The sequence below is a fragment of the Pholcus phalangioides genome, unplaced genomic scaffold (genome assembly GCF_987345545.1).
Source record: "Pholcus phalangioides strain wild (caught in Gottingen) unplaced genomic scaffold, Ppha-v1.0 ptg000013l_1, whole genome shotgun sequence".
Lineage (NCBI taxonomy): Eukaryota > Metazoa > Arthropoda > Arachnida > Araneae > Pholcidae > Pholcus > Pholcus phalangioides.
This window is the reverse complement of record NW_028301606.1, coordinates 22,034,270-22,055,285: the sequence shown is the minus strand read 5'-3', so window position 1 is coordinate 22,055,285 and position 21,016 is coordinate 22,034,270. Positions and strand designations below refer to the sequence as shown.

Sequence of the window (21,016 nt, the reverse complement as noted above, 5' to 3'; positions counted from 1 at the left end):
CTCGACAGTATTGATTTACGCGAGGAAAAGAAAATGAACCAGACTTCATGGGATTAAAAAAAAAACAATTTCTCTCGGATTACTTCATACTTTTTTCCCAGTTTGAACACGAGTAAATCACCGAAACCTCTTCAAAGTAAATAAGAGATATGTGGAAAGACAAACGAAATAATCAGTTTTGGAGCAAAATAACCAACACACTCTCTCTCTCTCTCTCTCACTCATTTTACTTGTTTTGATCGACGTTTGAAGAGAGTGACTTCTCATTTTGTTTGCTGGGAAGATGTTCAAAGAACATGTAGGCGAACACTGTAATCTTCATTAAAGCTTTCTAGGCGGTCAGTCATGTCGAAAAGAAAAAGACTCCACCACAGAGAATGAGAATTGTAACCATTTTTTTATTTTCTTTAACCAATCTCAATCGGTAAGATGAAATAAAAAAAAAAAATGAAGCTGAAGAGGTGGGAAACAGCGAAGAAAAATATGAAAACAAAAAAAAGTACATATCTTTTATTGTTATTATATTGTTCCAGATGATTTCTCAAGCTTTTCAGTCTCCCATTGTGAATTCCTGACACGTTTTATCAGGTATCAGTTTCTAGAAATTTGTCCAAGGAGTAGCATCAGGGTGGAACGGCTTTTGCTAACTGATGGCCGTAAGTGGAATAGGAAGAGCACTTTTAAGTTAAGTAAGAGAGGTGAGAAGAAGCCTGTACCATCTTTGTAGTTTTTTTGTTTTTTTTTTCTTGAGTTCCATCTTTCATTGCTCTATTTTCTAGAGATATTGAAAGAGTTATTAAGTCACTCGTGTTTGGCTGTTTTTTTTTTTTTTTAGGAAACAAGTTGTTAGAATGAATGATCTCTTTAGACTGGAATACGAGAGGAATAATAATTTTTATTTTGCTTGCCTCAAATTGATGCCAATTATTTTTGGAGGTGGGATCGGGATTTCGGCGTTTGTTTCGTTCTTTTTTTCCCGTACCTGACAAAAATCCTAGTCCAAGGCCCACCGAAAGATGAAGGGACCGTACATTGCCTGATTTCCTCGTGGGAGTGTGGAAAATTTGCCAAGATCCCAAAATCTAAGCACTATATTATATTCACTGACACCAACATATCCGACCGATCCTCGTTGCAGGCCCCAAAATAGAATAGCATACGGTAGACTCTCGTTAATTCGTCACATATCAGACCAGGATATGGTGGATTATTTAAATCGCCGGATTACCGGAAGTTAATTGAAAAAGCCCATTTAAATAACATAAACTTCTGCGCAGAAACATACAGTGGCATGTTTCCTCTTTTATGCTCGAAGGAAACCCGCCTAAAAAAACGCCGCATTACTGGATGGGCCTGATTAACGCATGGCCAGATTATCGAAAGTCTACTGTATTAAGAAAACTGCGACGTACGTCGCAGAACAATCTGGAAGAATTTTAAGGAAAGTGTAAAACTATTATGGGAATTTTTACAGCAGAACATTTTCAGTCAGCTGAGGGCTTGTTGCCGAACAATGCAAAACATTCTTCTTTGGGAATTACAAGGGCTCTAATGATTCCCCCTAATATCAAAAACAGACTCTGGAACTATGAATAACGTTTTGCACTTTTTATTAATTTACTTGTTTTTCTTCCACATTTATTAAAAGATTCGTTTTTATTATTATCAAAAGATTATTTTTCTCGTATCCTCTTGTCTTTCATTTAAACTAGATTGGGATTCCAACACATAATATCATTTCCCACCATTTTGAAGACATCAGATCAAGTGATAATCTCTCATAGTTTTTTTAAATGAATTTTGTTTTTCAATGAAAAAATATTATAAATTTCATTTTCCCTAAGCGTATTCTAATACGCTTTAATTTTTTCCCCATATTCTAAGAAACTATCTCGACATATATCTTGGAATCAAACAGCAAAAAACATTATTTTCAGTCAGTTCTAATACGTTCAATAACTTGATGAAAATACAAGAAAAACCATCATACATAGATTCCATTATCATCATTTAGATTAGTTTTTAAACAGTGGCGTCGTAACAGGTGGGAAAATAGAACCTAGTCTCGGGACCTCAGTCAAATAGAAGGGCACTATACATTTTTAATTAAAAAAATATTCATCTTGAATTTTTTGACTTTTTAATTTCTTGCTTCCACATATTCAATTTAATTTCATTATTTGCAATAATTTAAATTAACTAATGAATAACCAGAATCAGGGATGGACAAATCCCAAGTGTCAGATCGCCATGGCAACTAAAATATTGGTATTAGCACCTAAAATTTTCTTCATGTAATTACTAAATTGCTGGCTGAATGCAACACAAAATGTTTGGAATTTACAGCAGCACATCTACTAACACGAAAAAAGGTCACTATGCTCTAAAAAAGTCAAAAGAGGCATTATTTTAGAACATTTTCTTCAAGTAAAAAACATTTTTTTGCACCTGGAAATTTTTTCGGCGCTGCGATTTGTCCAACCCTGACCAAGATCCTTCTCTACAGAAGTTGAAAGAGGCTACAAAAATTTTTTGGTCTCGACCCACCAAAATCTGAGTTTTAGGTAATTGTAATGGATGCTAACTAAACACATATGCCGGTCTAATTGCTCCAAAAGTTTTTCTCAGAGGATTAGCATTCTAAAGAATATGCGAATAATTTTAGGAAATTATCATACGTGGCAGGTCATAATGATTTCTTTTAATAACAAGCGCGGTGTCATTCTGTTAGCGTTATTTATTACGTGTCGGATTTCTAGACATTCAAACACATCACAGCAAATAACTAATAAGTAACAAGCCAAATGTATACTCACATCGATTCTGGATGAAAACAACGTCGAAAACTCAGAAATTCGTCTCATAAACCCTGCACCAATACGTTTTCCTTCTTCTTTCCTGAAGGTTAAATAAAAATAGATATATTTAATTGTATTAGAAAATTTTAGTTTTTTAAATCGATTTTCATCCGCATATCACTGCACATATCCTATAAATACACTACTTTATTAAGGCTATAGAGTTCACTTTGAAAAAGAACATTCTTGAGAGATCACAAATTTTTAGATTTCAAAATATTAGGTTTACTATTATTTAAAGCAAACGTTGAGATTAAAAACCAGAAATGGGATGGTTGGTTCGCAGGCAGACTTCGAAATTTAATTTAAAATTATTCAATTGTATGCAAATAACATATTCGAATAAAAAGAAACTAGGCCCACCTTCTCTAAAATAGTGTTCCGTCGAATTATTTCCAGAAATTTTAGAAGTCCTTGGGTTGAAAAATAGAAACACACTGGTTTAGGTTAAATCTCAGCATGAACTTTGCCGAAAATGTCACAACGATCATCACAGAAAGATCAGTATCAGTTGCTTCAAATAAATGACTTAATTGATTAGCACTGATTTGGAAGAGAAAAATACGCATCCCGACCGTTCAAGGAGAAAGATAAACCAGTCTTTTTAGAAACCCACCATCTTGTCTGGTTGGCGACCGACTGGTAACAAGGTGGATCGGCCCTTGGGGCGAAACTACCTTCGTCTCCAACCTTCTCTTTTGGAGGTTTTGTGTCAGGTCATACCTGTTAAGTTGGTAGACAAGACTCTTCTCTTTTTCTTCTACCATTCAGTGTATTATCTCAATTCCTTATCTCTCTCTCTTTTTTTTTTCATGCCCGTCGTCTCTTCCCTCTTCTTACCTTTTAGCATATACATAGGTTCTACCTATGGGCTGGTATGCAGTTCGTGCAACATTCCTCCAGGCTGAATGAACCACTAAAACGCGGGGGGGGGAGGGGGGGGTTAAGTCAAAAAAAGGAGAATGGATGGCCCTTACATCATGCCACCCATGCAAAAGGGGGAGCGGAGCAACAAAAAATCGAGTCGATATTTCGTGATCTGCAATTCAATATCCTCCTGATCCTAGTCAATTACTAGACCAAAAAAAAATTGACGTCATCCGATATGTTCAAAAGACATATTTACTTGAGCAAAAACTAAAACCAATTCAGTGGATAAATAAATATCAAGCTTATATATTCTAATTTTAATGTTCGTAATGTTAAGTTTTTTGTTTTGTTTTTTAAAGTTGAAAAAATTTACAGCAGCAGGGACAAAGGGATCAATCGTATCGAGCCACAAAATGTTACAGATCATAAAAACGAAATAAAATTGCATTAACAAACGTAGTTTACTTTGACTTTAATCCTCCTAAGATTAACTTTAGCTAAAAATTCTATCTACTTGATAATTTATAGATATGTCGTATCAAAAACATGTCTTCCGTACGGGCAGACTGATTTCGAGAAGTAGGTCCTAGGGGAAGAATCCGACCACCAGAGAGAAAGATGTTGAGCTTCTTTCTCTCAGTCGATGGAAAACATTTAATTTATTTTTGAAGGAAGAATTTATGAATTCCTTGCAAGACCGCCAGTATCAGACGCGTTGCCCGAACAGAAATAATACCGGGAATTCCTATTCCCGATTTTATATATTTTGTGGGGAAAGGGAATCGTCATCTAAAGATTCATGCATTATCACAGAATATACAAGAATGCTGAAAAATATCTAGTCACTAATGAAAATTCAGAATTAATGAGATGGAAAAATGCCAGAATTGATTAAAATTCAGAATTAATGAGATGGAAAAATGCCAGAATTGATTAAAATTCAGAATTAATGAAGGAAATAATTCTAGCATTATTGGAAATTCCAGAATTAATGAAGGAAATAATTCCAGCATTATTGGAAATTCCAGAATCAAATCAGTTGAAGCACAAACACCTTGTTTACTACAAAAAAGTATTTCTAATCTATATATAATTGATTTTGTGTGTGTGTGTTCTCTCTCTCTCTATATATATATACACACAAATGTACAATTTTAGATCGATCGTCGCCAAATTGTGCATATACTGTATACCATTTTCTGCATTTTTTCTACGGGTAGCGTCGAGTATTTTATATATATTTCTCTTCACTTTTATTACCCCAATAAGTGCAGCGCATCCAAACCGCAGGTGCAGCCCCACCCGTCCCACACCTTTAAGGGCGGCTGTATATAGTCCCCTGAACAAACGCCAGGACTACCCTTATCAGACGCGGAGCCAAAATGAAAGCCGAGCCCCTTCACGGGGCTGTGTGGTGTCTTAAGTTTGGAATTATTTCTCCAATTAGTTTTGAATTTTCATCAATTCCAAATTATCATTAATTCTGGGGATTATTTCTCTCATTAATCTCAACTGAATTATTTCATATTAATTTTCAATTATTTTTTTTCATTAATTTTGGCTTTCAATTCTTGAACGGTTCTTCTTATCAGTTTTCGCCTATTTCATTCATCAATTCCGAATTTTCTTCAGCTCTCAAATTATTTCTTTCTTTCCGGAATTCTTACATTAGTTCCAAATTCTCATCAACTCAGAATTTTCATCCATTTTTGCGTAAATTTCCACTTTTGTGTAGGCGGCGGAATTTTATGCAGAAAGTTTGAAGAGAAGACTTTTTCACAATATCAAAAGTGTTCGGTACGACATGGTAATTATGCAGAAAAATAAAGTAATCATGTAAATTTTTGAAACCATTAATAAATTTGTCATTTCTTCAATTGTTTTAATTTCATTACTGTGATTGCCCCTTAATTTTGAACCGTATATAAAACTCGGCTCTAAGAAACCAAAAATGTTTCAGCCCGAAACACAAAAATCGTTAATACGACCCCACAAATGATCATTTAGTTTTTCATGAGCACTTTCATTGTTCAAGGGGGAGCTATTCAGACATTTTTTCTTTTAAATTTTTACAAAAAGTCAAATAATCAATTTTTTTTCATTCCTATTAATGCGAGTGCAGGGCCCGGTGGGGCTGCACCTGTTGTACAACCAACCCTAAGGGGCGGGATCTGCTAAACGCCCTAGTTGTCCATGCGGTAATTAGACCCATATTCTTACGTCTTATTAACGAATCCACAGATACATGTACTGTATATATTTTAGATAAAGATGGGACGAACATATTCGGCCCTTCTGCGGGTATTCGGTTCTGCCGAATATATATATATATATATAATACAAATTCAAGGCCACAACAGGCAAAATGCCCAACGAGGTGGCTGAAAAAAGATGACCATAACAAGTATGGATGGCATAATGGCATATTACTAAAATACAGAAACCCAATTAAAAATGCAATCACAAACATTATATATATATATATATATATATATATATATATAAGTGTAAATCTAAGTGCATCAAACTAATTTAAAAAAATTATTAATTTGAATTTTTTCCATAAAAATTAAAAATTTACTGATTACATTTTATTGTGTGGTGTGTATCCCTTTCTTTGTTAAGAGGTTATATCAGGCTGAATTTCTAGGATAAGGAAAAGATAAAACTGAAAATAGAATCCTACTGCAATATAAGGTGGAAGTGCACATGAATTACACAATTCAAGTTCACTAACTAAAGGATGTACCTACACAAGATAGGTATTGAGCTACTGAAAGAAGCGAATAAAAAATGAAGAAAATAATTCGTAAATTTTATGATACGTTAATAGTTGAGAGTATATACAATGGTTGACATTCTCTTAATTAGACGCAAAATTGTAACAAGTGTTGAAAAAAAATTTATTCTATAAGTAATGCATATTACAATACAATAAATACATCACCGTTAAATTTGATTGTCAGTATCTTTCAATTACCGGTTTTTTCATGTATTTATCTAAATAATAAACGCATAATTAAAATTCAATATCAATCATTTAAAATAATATAATAACGATTTACTATTTAGTTTCAGGATACTTGTACTACTAATTAACTTGTTTTTGTATTTATGATTATTTGTGTGTTTGATATTTATATATATATATATATATATATATATATATATATATATATATATATATATATATATATATTCCCCCCCCCCATGAAAAGTTTATATCAGTTTTTGATTTTTTTTCATGATTATAGCCCCAGTATTGGCAGCCATTTGCCTCTTGGGTAGTGTTATTTTTGAGAATGTAACTGTTATTTAATAAAATAAATTGAAAATTGAAATTGAAAATTACCAATAATTTTATTTTCAATTAAAACACCAATTTTATTTGTAATTGTGATGAATTTAAAAAAAATTGATATTTGGCCAAAACATTAACCAAATATTCGGTATTCGGTTATTCGACCAAATCACTATTCGTCCCATGCCTAATATTAGATGGCTGCGAAATGATAGTCTGGCCCCAAAATAAGAAGTTGAAGAATAATGAAAATCACCAACAAGATGCGACATATAAAACAGTTAAATTGAGTTAAAATCCAAAAAATAATATTTCATTGTCATATTATTTTGTGAATAGCACCTCATAAATCCAAGAAGGAGGAAAAGTAATCACCTTTTATGAAATGATTTGAAAAGATTAAAATGGCATAAGCATCCTCATCGGCGCAATCGATATTGTCAAAATAGCCATGATAATGCGTTTTTCCCCGAAAGATTTGACTTGCCGAACGAATTCGAATGTTTTTATGAGATATTAGTCTAGCAATAAACTAGCAATTTTCCGTTTAAACCAGACATGAAATCATAAAATGAAAATGAGGAAGTTATTTCTGATAAAAACGTCATGAAAAGGTCATTTTTCCATGGTAATGACTATTATTTATCTTCGTGAAAATATTCAAGAATTTGTATTTCGTTTATCAGCTTGTTCCGAAAAATAGCTAATGCGAATGTTAACTTGCTGCGTACAATCTGCAGATGCAAATTTCGCTATTCGAAGGTAAAAGTGTAATCATATAATTCGCATATGCAAAATTCATTCGCCAATAATTATATCTCAAGGAATAGAAAGGGTTATTGGTTACGTTTTTGTAGAAAAAATATCAATTTTTCTACTCGCATCCATAAGCCATCCATGAACAATTTATTCATATAAAAAAATTTGAAAAAAATATTTATTTCTATTCCAACCTCTCGGTGGAAAAAACTAAAGATAATACGTAGTGTTATCACAGATGGAATTCAGCTGTTTTTAACATATGATTTATACGCAGAAGAATACGGTAGAAATTTTTTTTTTTGAATATGTGAACACTAGAATATACAGTACGTATTTAAAATATCAATCTTTGTATATATTTGAATAATGAATGTATATCAAGTACGTATGTTAATTTCAACCCTTTTTTAAATGCGCAGCTTTGCATATGTATCAAGCATTTTTTGATCTCGTGTTTCTCAGATTACACACATAAAATCATAATTTTACGCATATTTTTTTTTTTTTGAATAAAAAAAGTAGTAGAAAAAGGAAGTATGAGGTATTTGATCATTTTTGTCACACCATGGTCATTTTCTGCGTACGGGCGCTAATTAGGCCGGGACCTGCAATTTATTATTGCCGATTCCGAACGGCATGCTTTTCTTTTCTTTTTTTTTAATACTCGCCGAGAGGTTGGTGCGATAACCCCTCGGTGTAAGACTCGACCTGGGCAATCGCGCCCGATGTATGAGGTGCAACTAACACATTCATGTATTTTAATATTACAAAACAATTATTATAATATTTTCTTACCACCTTTAAATTGAAAGAATAATTGACATAAAATATTAATTCTAGCATTCAGAGGTTAAAATATACCTAAAAACATCAACTTTTTAAATTGTGTCGATCAAAACCAATTCACTTCTCTCGGGGGTTTTATACTGATCTTAAATATGCATTATTAAACATTGATAATGAAAATTTGAAACTGTATTACCTGAAAATGGCGTATGTTCAATTCGCAAAACAGTTCACTTATTTTAGAATATGGTAGACAGACGTTACGGGACCGCACACATACGCTACATGTGAGTGAGCCTCTTTATCCTACTGTAGTAGCATGTTTTATGTGAATGAACTCTATTTAATGTAGCAACACGTCGTACCTGAAATTCATGAAACACCTGTTACGAATTCGTCGCCAGCATGTGATGAATCAACGCAAGCGGATGTTCATTGAATGTATTACTGCTTTTTAACTACGTTTGACCTAATCGAAGAATTCTATGCAGTAAATTGCGTTTAACTACTGCGAATTCTAGATATAAATTCGAAAATAGAAAACTTGAGGTTGCTTTTCGAGTCATTTAATGATTATAATTCTTTAGTGATGTAAAACAATTGTTGAAACGATGCGTTTGTAGTTACTCAAACGAAAGTTAATTTATGAAAGCCTCATTGTGTTTCCCTAAATTATAAAAGTGAAAGAACAATCGTATCCTTACACCAGGGCTCGACAAATCAAAAAAATAAATAAAAAACGCCAGCTGAATTTCTTAGAAGCCAATCAGGTTTTTTCTTAGGAAAAAAATAGTCTTAAATAATTTTTTTTCGACTTTTCTGGGACTTCATGACCCCTTCCCGTGTTAAAAGACATTATTACAAAATCAGAAAATTTTGTGTCATTCTTACACGCCAATTCAACAATCGCACGTAAAAAATTTTAGTCGCCTGTACCGATGTTTTAGTGGCCTAGCCACGACGACTTGGCACCTGGGACTTGTCAAAACCTAGGTTACACTATTTATAAAAAATTCAAATTACTTATTACGAAAGGTTACTGTAGATATATTTATGTAGCACAAATGTTTTTTATACGAAAATATTTTTTGTAACTACAGTGGCCGCTCATTATAAAGACCATGCTTTATTGTGACCGCTTCATTATAATGACTGATAAATCCCGTTTTTTTTCCTATTCACCCATGCATTTTTCATCCAGTATAACGACCCGCAAAAATCATTCAATCCAATAAAACGTCTAACGTCTGAACTCAGCTCCATATCGACTCTTTTTTCCGCAAATAAATTTATAAAATTCAGGTTTTTCGTTTGCCAAAATTGTGATTAACCTTGATCCTTAATATATTGAAGAATTCGGTCCAAAGGTGCGTGCATGTAATCGCATAATTATTACAATTTCATTATTGTTTTCTACTGGTGCATTTTCACTACATTTGCGTACATAATAACAAAAATAAAAGTTACGAAACTCCACACCGAATTCTCTTAAGAAACTAATTTTTTTCAAACATTCAATATAACGACCTCTCATTATAAAGTTCGTTTTTCGGGAAACGGGGGCTCATTATAACGAGAGTCGACGGTATAAGGTATCAAATAGTTCTGTCATTTAAATATTTTAAAACTCCTATTTCAACCAATTGCATGCGAATAAATATTAATTTTAACACGAGCATACTTAAAAAAGTTTCTTTACGAAACATCAATAGATTGTCTTTGAACATTGTTTCCATTTTCATATATCATAACGAGATGTCAAAACAATGTTTAGTACACGTGCTAAAGTAAATTTTGAAAATTTTATGTTGTCAAAACCCCAGAATTTAATGATCGCTAATGAAAAATTCTAGGCCAATACAAAATTTTAAGTCATCATGGTGACCTGGCACCTGGAATTTTTCATCCCTTGGGTTAAGGAATTAGTTATTACACCAGAGCTTAACACAAGCCGAAAAAAAAACTTTTTTTGACTCCAGCCAAATTTGTTAGGAATCAAGAATGGTTCTAAGCTCAAAAAAATGATCCAAAAATAATGGGGGCTTTTTACCCGACTTTTTCCTTTCCTAGATCCTTTTCCTATGTTAAAAGGCCCACTGTCATGAAATCAGAAAATTTTGTGTCATTCATAGACTCGCAATCGCATACAAAACATTTTGTGCTATTCGTAGACTACAATTCAGCAATCACATAAAGAAAAGTTTAGGTGCCACTACCGATATTATAGTCGCCAATACAATACTGATTTCATGTATACAAATACAAACACAAGGCCACGATAGGAAAAATGTCCAACGAGGTGGCTGAAAAAAAAGATGCTCATAACAAATATGGATGTTATATATTTCTAAAATACAGCACCCCCAATTAAAAATGCAATTATAAAAACTAAAAACTATATATACATGATAAAATATCATACAATGCCCATAAAAAATATTTATGGCTGTCTTATTCTAAGTGTGGATAGCTTCCCGATTTACGGTATAGTCGCCAATACTGGATTTATAGTCACCTGGGATTTTTTTCAAGCCCTGTATTATTTCAGTTTCAAGAGAGGAATTCCTGTAAGCTTCGGACCGCTCGAAATTCCTGTATTAGACACGCTCACGTTATTTATGTCATTTATTTAAAACGTGCGTTTATTACGATATTTTATGATATAATTCTAACTTGCACAATGTCACTTATTAATTTTTCTCATTTTTATTCTTTTATAGATTCAAGTAATGCTAGAATTTTTCACCCATTGTATTAACGAGTTAAATTGGACGGCTTTAATATAAAAGGAACCAAGCGCCATTAAATCAAAACTGAGAAAAAAACTATTTAAAGTTTCTTCGATTTAGTTATCTCTTCAGTTTGGTAGTTGGTTCAAGCGCACACAGACGGCATCTATATGTCGCTTGGTTCTATTTACATAAAAATTCTACCTCTTTCAATAGTTCAGATGTATAGGTATATCTCAAAAATGTTAAAAATGGCGCTAGGTTCTTTATATATAAAAGCCGTCCAATTGTATTCCAAAACAGTAAAATAAGAATAAAAAGAAAGATAGATTTTTAGACGAGATGAAATTTTACTTGGAACCGATAAGAAATTTTTCTATCGAATTAAAAATAGAAACAAATCCATCTACTTCACGTCATATATGGTGTATCCTCTTAGAATCCAATGACCTCTTCGACAAAATGCAGACTCAACTATCGATCAGGCTGAAGAAAAGTAGTAATAATATAGAAAAAAAATAAATAAAATGGTAAAGAAAAACCGTGGGAAGCTTCGATATTAAGAACGTGGCGCGCAAAAAAACATGCAGCTCGACCGTGACCACTTATTTGATCGCGTGTTCGTACATGTGCGTGCATCAATATACGCTATATGCTTAAATGGAAGAGACAAGCAGTTAACTCACCGTGCAATTCCAGCAATGGAAATTATTCAGCGATAAAGCATCTCTACTTCTCTCTCTTTGAAAAGTGAAAATCGCTTTGCATGCAAATGCTAACTGCTTGCTAGCTTTCTCTGATATATAAAAAAAAAATGGGTTTTTTTCCCACTAACGAATTATTTTGTGTCGATGTTTTTTTTTTCTCTCGATTAACGAGGCAGATAAAGTTACATGTTGCATACTCTATATTCAAGCTATTAACGAATTATCTAAATTAAATCGGGGCATTAACATGATAATGAAAAAAAAATTAACATTAATTGCTTCAATTTTTGTTTTTTTTTATAGCTTTTGTTGAGATACTTTAAAATAATTTTTCTTCAGTTTTTTAAATCATTTTTCTCAAATTTTTCAAGCAACTTTAAAAAAAATTCAATTTAAAAAGAATTGAAACTGAAATGGAAATTTTTTTTTCATCAAATCTAAGTACTGGTTGTATAGAATTATTAGGAATGTATACGAGGTGCATGCACGGGCAAGTAGTAGTACGCAATATTGAAAAAATTGACTATTAATTACGAGAAATTTCTAATTTCTCCCCATTTCAGTTTTTTTAATGTTTGATTTACGTTTTCACTATTTTTTCTTCTTTTTTTTAAATTTTTCTTTCTTAAATAAAATCTGAGTATTTGTAGTATACAAAATCAATGAAAATTAAACATTAATTGTTTCAATTTTTTTTTCCTGGAAATGCTTCAAGAAATTTATTTTCTCTTACAATTTTTTATTTTAATTTTTTTTCTCTTACAATAACTTTTCTTCTTATTCATAATTTTTCTTTTCATTTCATTTGTTTAAATAACTTCTTCAAATTTAAGTATTTCCACACCATTTTTTGAGACCTTTATTTATTTATTTTTAATTAAGAACTTTTATTGATTGTACATAAAAAGGTTGTGAAAATGTAACAATATAAACTTCGCTATAACAATATGTTAATTGCGTATGTAGGATAAATGCTAATTTTCTAAGTTTATTAGGATTCTTGTCGTCTCGCCACTGATTTTTTGAAGTATATTTGTGCATTTCTTTTTCTCTTACTTGTACTTGCATTGAATAATATATTACGGTTACTGTGCTTTTCCGTTGCTCACAATCTAGCTTAGCCCCAAAACGTTTTGTATTTGATTATTTGACTTAAGGAAAAGTTCTTGATAAATAAAGTAAAAATGTCTATGCTATGTTTAAAATTTTTATGATTTAGGTTTGTGAAATAAATTACCAGCATATATATATATATATATATATATATATATATATATATATATATATATATATATATATATATATATATATATATATAAATTATTATAGTCTTTGAATGAATAAGAAAATTTTTTGTGTTAGTTTAAAATAAAGTTATGAAGAGCAATGTAAATTTTTAAAAAAAAGCGCACATAAGTACGGGGTGATTATAAAAAAACTATGCCGACATATGGGCCCCTAACTATCATACCATTCACAGAAACTGAATGAAATTTTGGCATAAGGTATTTTGATGTATGCGCTCAAGAATGATGTGGAAAAAATCCCCGGAGCTAGGCAAGGAAAAAGCAAAAAGGACTTTGCCGCGCACCAGAGCATTAATGTTCGTTTCATTCGTCACACCGTTTCTTCGGCTGAGGTCCCAGCCTGATTAGTCCTCCACAAGGTCATGTGGAAATTTTGTGAAACACAATAAAATGCTTTATTTTATGCTGCTTCTCTGTCCTTGTTGGTTGTCCTCACTTTTAGCCTATCTACCGCCGGTGATTTTCATGCTACAGTTGCCGTTCGAACGCTATTTAGGGTTTTTCACAATGGAGATCACATTCCAATACAAAAAACATGGTGCTGCCATTTGATATTTTCGAAATTTTCTCACTGTAACCGTAACTGTTAGAGTGACACTGTTGTTTTCCATATCATTCTTGAGCGCATACATCAAAATACCTTATGCCAAAATTTCATTCAGTTTCTGTGAATGGTATGATAGTTAGGGGCCCATATGTCGGGATAGTTTTTTTTATAATCACCCTGTATTTCACATATCATAAATATGTGTATCGAAATATAAAATAAAATTTCCCCGGTATTTTCCTTACAATCATTTATTTAATTAATATGCAATTGATCTTATAATTCTGTTCTTGTTTGCATTAACAAGCCACTAAGGATATACGGTATATATCTCAAGAATTAATTGATAATTTTAGAATAGCCCATGAAACATCAATAAGGTTGTAATGAATGCTAATCCACAAACATTATAAGCTAAAGGATCGATGCACGAGTGAAAAAATGCGTTTATCAACCGAAATTCTTCGTTTCATCGTAAAATGCATTTTTTGATAAATTTATTTACCAATTACCACGGAAATTGCAATATAACTACTATGAATGCTTTGTTCTAATTGTAATATAATTGTATTTTTTCTATTACCTATATATTATCAGAATACCGATTATTAAAATCGTATCTCGAGCGAATTTAATTACTCAAGCCACTAAGGATATACGGTATATATTGGTTAGCATTGTCGGCTGGCATTAAATACGAGGCCAGGTCGATAAGGTACTCGCCTAAAGTACCAAAGGATGTTTAGAGGTGTTGCGAGTTGGATACCCGGTTCGTCCTTGTCAGAAAATTCCTGACATAGGAGCATAATAGAAACGGCGATATAACCACAGAAAAAAAAAGATTACTACCGCAGGGAGTTCCAAACCGAGGGATTAGGGCACCCACCTCTCGATGAGTATAAAAAAAAGCCTCCGTTCGGAATCGGCAATAAATTGTAGGTTTCGGTCTAATTAGCCCTTGTGTGCAGAAAACGGCCGTGGTGCGACAAAAAATATCAGTGAGGTACATTCATTACTTATTGCTACTAATTACCGTATGCCTCGCAATACTTGGCGATATTAATAGGTATAGTATTTTTAAAAATTTTCTTTAAATCAAAAAGTAATTTTTATGCATAAAAGAAAATTTCATTGAAAAACCACACTTTTGATAATACTTGATTCTAAATTTTATTAATAATTTGCAAGAGCACGGTTTATTCTAACAGCAATGATTCAAACGTGTGGTTACTAAAATGAATTAAATAGTGATTGAATATTGAGAAGAGCAGTTGATTCAAAAAATTCTGTTATTTGAATCATGATTTTGGGTTCTTTCCGCTTTAAAATCATATAATTAAATTTTTAGTTATTCAATTGAATGAATATTTGAATTCACTAATTTTATCATTTTTATCGTAAATAATTTAATATTATTCATTTAATGAACTAATAGAAGAATCCTTTAATTAAGACTCGTGAATAAGTAGAGAGTAATTAATTTTTTTATCAACTCGGTTAAATTAAATTTTTTGAAATCATACAACGAAAGGCAAAAGTTAATGATAATGAATAAAAAATTTTCAACTTTCCACTATTAAAAATTAAATGTCATGTTGCACTCATCGTTTTTTGAATTTTCAAATTGTTATGAGAGAGAGAAAAACAATTTTTTTTTTCTTTATGAATGGAAAAATTTTGTTTTCTATTTTGGGTCGATCAACATTAAAAAAGTTCATTAAGAAAAGTCGGGAAAAAACATTATTTCGGAACATTTCTCTCAAAAACACAATATGCTTTGCTCTTAAGAAATTCGGCTGTTGCCTAAATTTTTCTTTTTTTCTACTTATTATGCCCATTAGTATATTCCTAATTTATTCAATTTACTGTAATTGCAAATTGAGATTCAAAACTATATACCTGTCCCCTAATTTACTTGTGTTTTATCATCTAATTAACGATTTAAATCACTATTGATTATTCGATGTATTCGTTCTTTAAACTTACGAGATATACTTGTAGAGCGTCAAATATAGTATCCAAAATAGTATATAGTATCCTATATAGGGTGAGTAAAAATTCGATTCGCGCATGTGATGGTATACTTTCACACAATAAAGGCCCACGTGTTCAAACATCCCGGATTTCGGGAATACAGAGGAGGGAAAATAGTGACTTCAATGATGCAAATATTGTGAATTGAATTGAATTCAGTATGTGAAGCAGTTGAGCCCATTACATTTTGTTTGTGTGCCCGAAATCTAGATAAGTTCAATGTTCACGGTAGTAGTTGAAATTTGGCTTGAGAGCAAGTGAAACTTGGAGGGTCATGAACCTAAGTGATGAAGAAAAGTCTGGAATGGTCATCCATAGAGAGAATATCAGTAGTTGATTGACATCAAAATGGATGATGAAAATCATTTAAAAAATTTCTGTGGAAATGAATTCGAAAGGAGAAATGATACAGCGGAAGTTAAATGTCTGGATTTGCATCAGTACGTATTTCGAAGTTCCTGCTTACAAAATAAACTTCAGGGCCCAGGGATTTAATAATCACGGGGGGGGGGGGATGATAATAAGATATGACCCCCAATTTGATGACCTCGATCTTACCGAGTGACTAATGAATTTTTTTGTTATTTAAAAAAAATACTCACGTTAATTTTAATACGTAGGCTGGTATTTTTTCAGCCGCAACAACATAACATAATTTCCCCGGAGGCCCATGATACGGTTTGGAATTGAACTACTGTACCGAGTTTTTTTCTATAGCCAAGTACATGATCATTTTTTAAAATAATTTGTTGCATTAATGAACAGCATAATCAGAGTATTATTCAATGCAATGTAACATGACAAGCATCTCAATTATGAGGGATAAAATACAACAAATTTATATTATTTCCTCCTTATAGGTTACTGTATTATCATAGCATCTGGTACAGGGCCGGACTTTTGAGACACAATGGGAAAACAATTTTGTGGCTTTCAATAGTACATTTGTGAGCTCCAGCATGGCTCTATCTTAGTGTCCTTTCTGTGAATCAACATCCTTTTTTTTATATAATTTTACTTCATATATCCATTGGAAAATCAATTGGGGCTCCGTTGAAAGTTTTGGATTCACCAAAAGTTCTGTTCTATATATTTTTTTTCTACTGTCTATGTAGGTGTTACATAAACGCGTATAAAAGGAGTATATGAGGTCGTAGGATGTTCATTTTTTTTCCAAATATATAAGAAACATCTATGAATTGATAAAGATCTAAGTTATATCTTTGCCAAAGCAGTTAAGTCAAAATAGAAGATAATCATAAAAGTCGAAATACAATGTTGAATCAATTCATCTCAATCCCGTTTTACGGCCCTCCAACATTTTGCGCCGTATGAAACCATACATTTCGCACCTGTTCAAGTTCAACAGACAAAATGTGCAAGTACATAACACTAGTTCAATTTATAAAATAGAGACGTAGACATCAATAGTGAAACACCTGATTGGCATGGGGCAATATCACGCGAACGGGATTATTTGATTGAAAAAAAAAATCCATGACTTTTAAATGGCATATTTAATGAACTGAATAGCATATTGAATGGGGAAAAGTGCAATTATCTCACGTGCTGTAAAAAAAATTCACCCTCTATGGTCCATTATGTATTAGAATACACGTACATGGCAAATGGTCAGAGTGGGGCAGAACCCATTTTACCAATTTCTTTTCTCAATGTTTTGGCTGTTTTTTGAAGAGATACATCTTTTAATATAATTTCAGTACAAAATCCCGCTATATAGGTACAATAATTTTTACTCTAGAAAGAGTTGATTCCTTGTCGCTGTCATTTTTTTTAAGGAGCTGCTGAAATTTTACGTGTTCCGAGATTTATAAAATCACACCAAATTTAAGGAAATAGAATTTCAAGGTAAAACTATTCACCTTTGCTGAGCAAGATTTTATCTGTTCATAAATAACATTAAAATCAAGGGAAACTGCATATTTTACCCTTAGCTAACCATTTTAGGTAATTAAAAAAATCTACTCTATTTAATTAAATTGCTGTATTGTTGTAATTAAAAATATGCTTACACCAATTTACATCAGTTTTTGTAAAAGAAAAAAAAAATTCAATACATTTTTATAGGGTGAACCATAGAGGGTTAACTGGTTTAGTGACATTCTAACTTAAAATATTTAACAAGAAATAATTCATAAAAAAAAAATGGCTCTTACCTGTGGTAAAAATCTTCCTCTCTGTCCGATTAACGGAAAGGAATTTCGTTTTTTTTTTCCCCTCTGTGACCTGTATGTACGTACTAGGTATGTAGTACTACAGTAAAAGAAGTAGTAGAGGAAAGAGCAGGTACCAGAGAGCAACCAACCAACCACCACCAACGAAAACCGCGCCGAAACTGAAGACGGAGATACAAGACCAGACATGAACGACAGGTAGAAAAGAAAAAAAAAAAGGTAACCCCGTAGGATGGAATCTCGTATCTATTGCCCTGAGGGGGATCGAACCCAGGACCGGATTTTTCTCAAGTCGGATCCCCGACATACATACATGCGCGTAGGTGTTCCTACGAAATTCACCTGTGTAGATATAGATAGATGGATGGAGCCGGCCGGTCCCAGTACCTGCGGGGCAAACAAGCAAAATGCTGCTAAAACTAAATAGAAAAAAAAAGAGACAAGATACGTAGTTTTAGAGCCACAAAATGCTTTTTTTTTTTCGTGTTTTTTTCCTCGCTTTTCAACAGGGAAATCGCCAATGTTTTTAGGGATTTTCTTGTCCGTTAACGTTTTTTTTATTATTATTATTTATTCTAATGCAGAGAGAGAGGATCGTGTTTGTTTTCCAAATGCCTCCACTCAGACAAATATGAAAAGTTGTTGTGTGTGTGTATGGTGCGCAATCCACATCGAATCGACGAAGGCCACCAAAAATAAAAGCAAAATAAAATGTGTTTTATTGGTTCTGATTATAAAATTTTCAGTTTCTAGGAAACGGAACGATTGATGCCGAAAAGCTTATGTACTGTATTATTTTGAAACCTTCAACCAATAATTATGCAACATACAGACTTTGTTGGTATTTTTTTTTTTTTCGTTATTGAAGCAAAAAGAGGAAAATAACATTATAACAAGTTCATTTTTTTACTACATCATGCATGCACAAACGCAAAGAAATAAAAAAACTGTTTTAAAATGTGATTTATAATGCGATGTTGAACGTGTATACTGCATACTACGTATATACGTTACGGTGAATGTATTGAATCCAGTGTGCATTTTTTTGGTAAATTTGGCAAATTTCGTTCATAAGTTGCGAATTTATCACATAAACCGGTGATCATTGGCGTACGCAAATGGAGGGATTTAACCTCAAACCCAAAGCCTACATTATACTGTTATTTTGCAGGAAAAAACGTAAATGCCCCCCTCAGAAAAAAAGTATTTTGAAAACCCCTTTCTTAACAAATCCTGCGTACGGCTATGCCGGTGATTTTGTACATTTCCCAGGTTGCGTTGGTAAATATGATAAATCATGTAATTGAAATTACTCGAATTCAAAAGGTAATTTGTAATTACACAAATTACAGTGCGTAAACTTCATTCTAGGATGATGAATTCGATCGATAATGTTGGTACATGTGAAGGAAGTCAAAATTAAAATACCGATAATATAATTTTTTTTAATATATATTTTTCCACACCTCTTTTCGTTTAATTTTATTTTTATGGTGAAATACGTGTCGTGTACGTATAAGGTACAGGCAAAAAGAATGAGCCCGAACCAAAAGGAGATAGGTAATAATATTTTTTCATATTTATATCAAGTTTACCGACTTCGTTTGGTAATCATTCCTAATCGCCGGTAATCAGTTAGAAATTCCCTGAGAACATGGACTAGGTCGCCGTTCGGTTAGTAAAGTAAAAGTAATAAATTTAGTGAAATTTATCAAACTTACCGAGACTGTGATATTTGTGATTATCATGGCCGCAACTACGCATTTAGGTGCCCTTTCGTAATGCTGAAGGAGAGGTTAAAGGGTTAAATTTTTGCGTCCCTTTTAGTCCAGCACCCGCGGCACCAGATCAGCCTGCTCTCCCTTAGCTACGGCCCGGATGATTATGCATAATAACAGTCGTTTATAACAGGCGTTTACCGATTTATCGTAACATTTGAACAAGAATTAATGATCATTATGCATTAAAGACCTCTGCACAAATTACAGTGTGTAGTTATATTTCATGCATATTTGGCCCTCGAAGAAGTAATTTAGCTGTTATGCTACTCGCAATACAGGATGTCATACCACCCGCAAATCATATGGTTTGCGCACCCAGGTACGAAAGATGAGGCCAATTTGATGCGTGACGTTAAAGTTTTCAATCTTTTATGCTTCAAATAGTGTATCAAATACTTGTATCAATTTACTGTATTAAAATTTTGAGTCATTTTTAATCCTAAACTTTCTATAAATTTACCTTGAACTGCAATAAATACTGTACTTGGACTAGGAATTTCAATAGAAATTTTTATTGAGTAATACTGTTTGGTATATTGGTGGTGTTTAATGAAATATTTTCCAAATAAGGTAAATGCAGTTTCGTTAATAAATCATGGTTTACAGATCTAATGACTTTGTAACCCTAAAGAAATATATTATACAGTAGCATAAAATTACTGTTACAACCGGGGCCACAGCTAGATACTTCGTCAGCAAGCACGTTTGGCAAACCGTGTAATGCAGAAAGAGCATGCGACGGGTGAATTTGGTGCCCCTCTGATTCAATTTCCGAGCCATCAGATGCACCTGTTCCCCCTCCCCCACTATTTGTGGCCCTGTTTACAACTTACTGTTATAAATTTCTACGAAAAGTTATATGCGTAATGGAGTTGCTAATAGTTTGTAATTTTTTTAGTTCATTTATAGCTTTATTCCCCTTTTATTAATAGAGCTATCAGTTCATGAAGACTAGCTACCAAAAAAAACATTTTCACCAAACCCTGCAAAAATTTTTTTTTATAAGAGAATCCACATGCCGTAGAAAGTTCAGGATTAAAAATGAATTAAAATTTTAATACAGTAAATTGATGCACTATTTGAAGCATAAAAGATTGAAAACTTTAACGTCACGCATAAAATTGGCCTCATCTTTCGTA

General features: G+C 32.6%; 1 long non-coding RNA gene across 1 annotated transcript in view; it reads right to left on the bottom strand.

The window, feature by feature from the left end:
* The window catches only part of LOC149078773 (uncharacterized), a 40,443-nt gene extending 22,184 nt beyond the window's left edge, over nt 1–18,259 (bottom strand). The window contains exons 1-2 of the long non-coding RNA XR_016193833.1: nt 18,079–18,259; nt 2,817–2,898 (exon numbers count right to left, since the gene is read on the bottom strand). This is a non-coding gene — a long non-coding RNA (uncharacterized LOC149078773). The remainder of the gene's footprint in view (nt 1–2,816; nt 2,899–18,078) is intronic.
* Between the last annotated feature and the right edge of the window lie 2,757 nt (nt 18,260–21,016).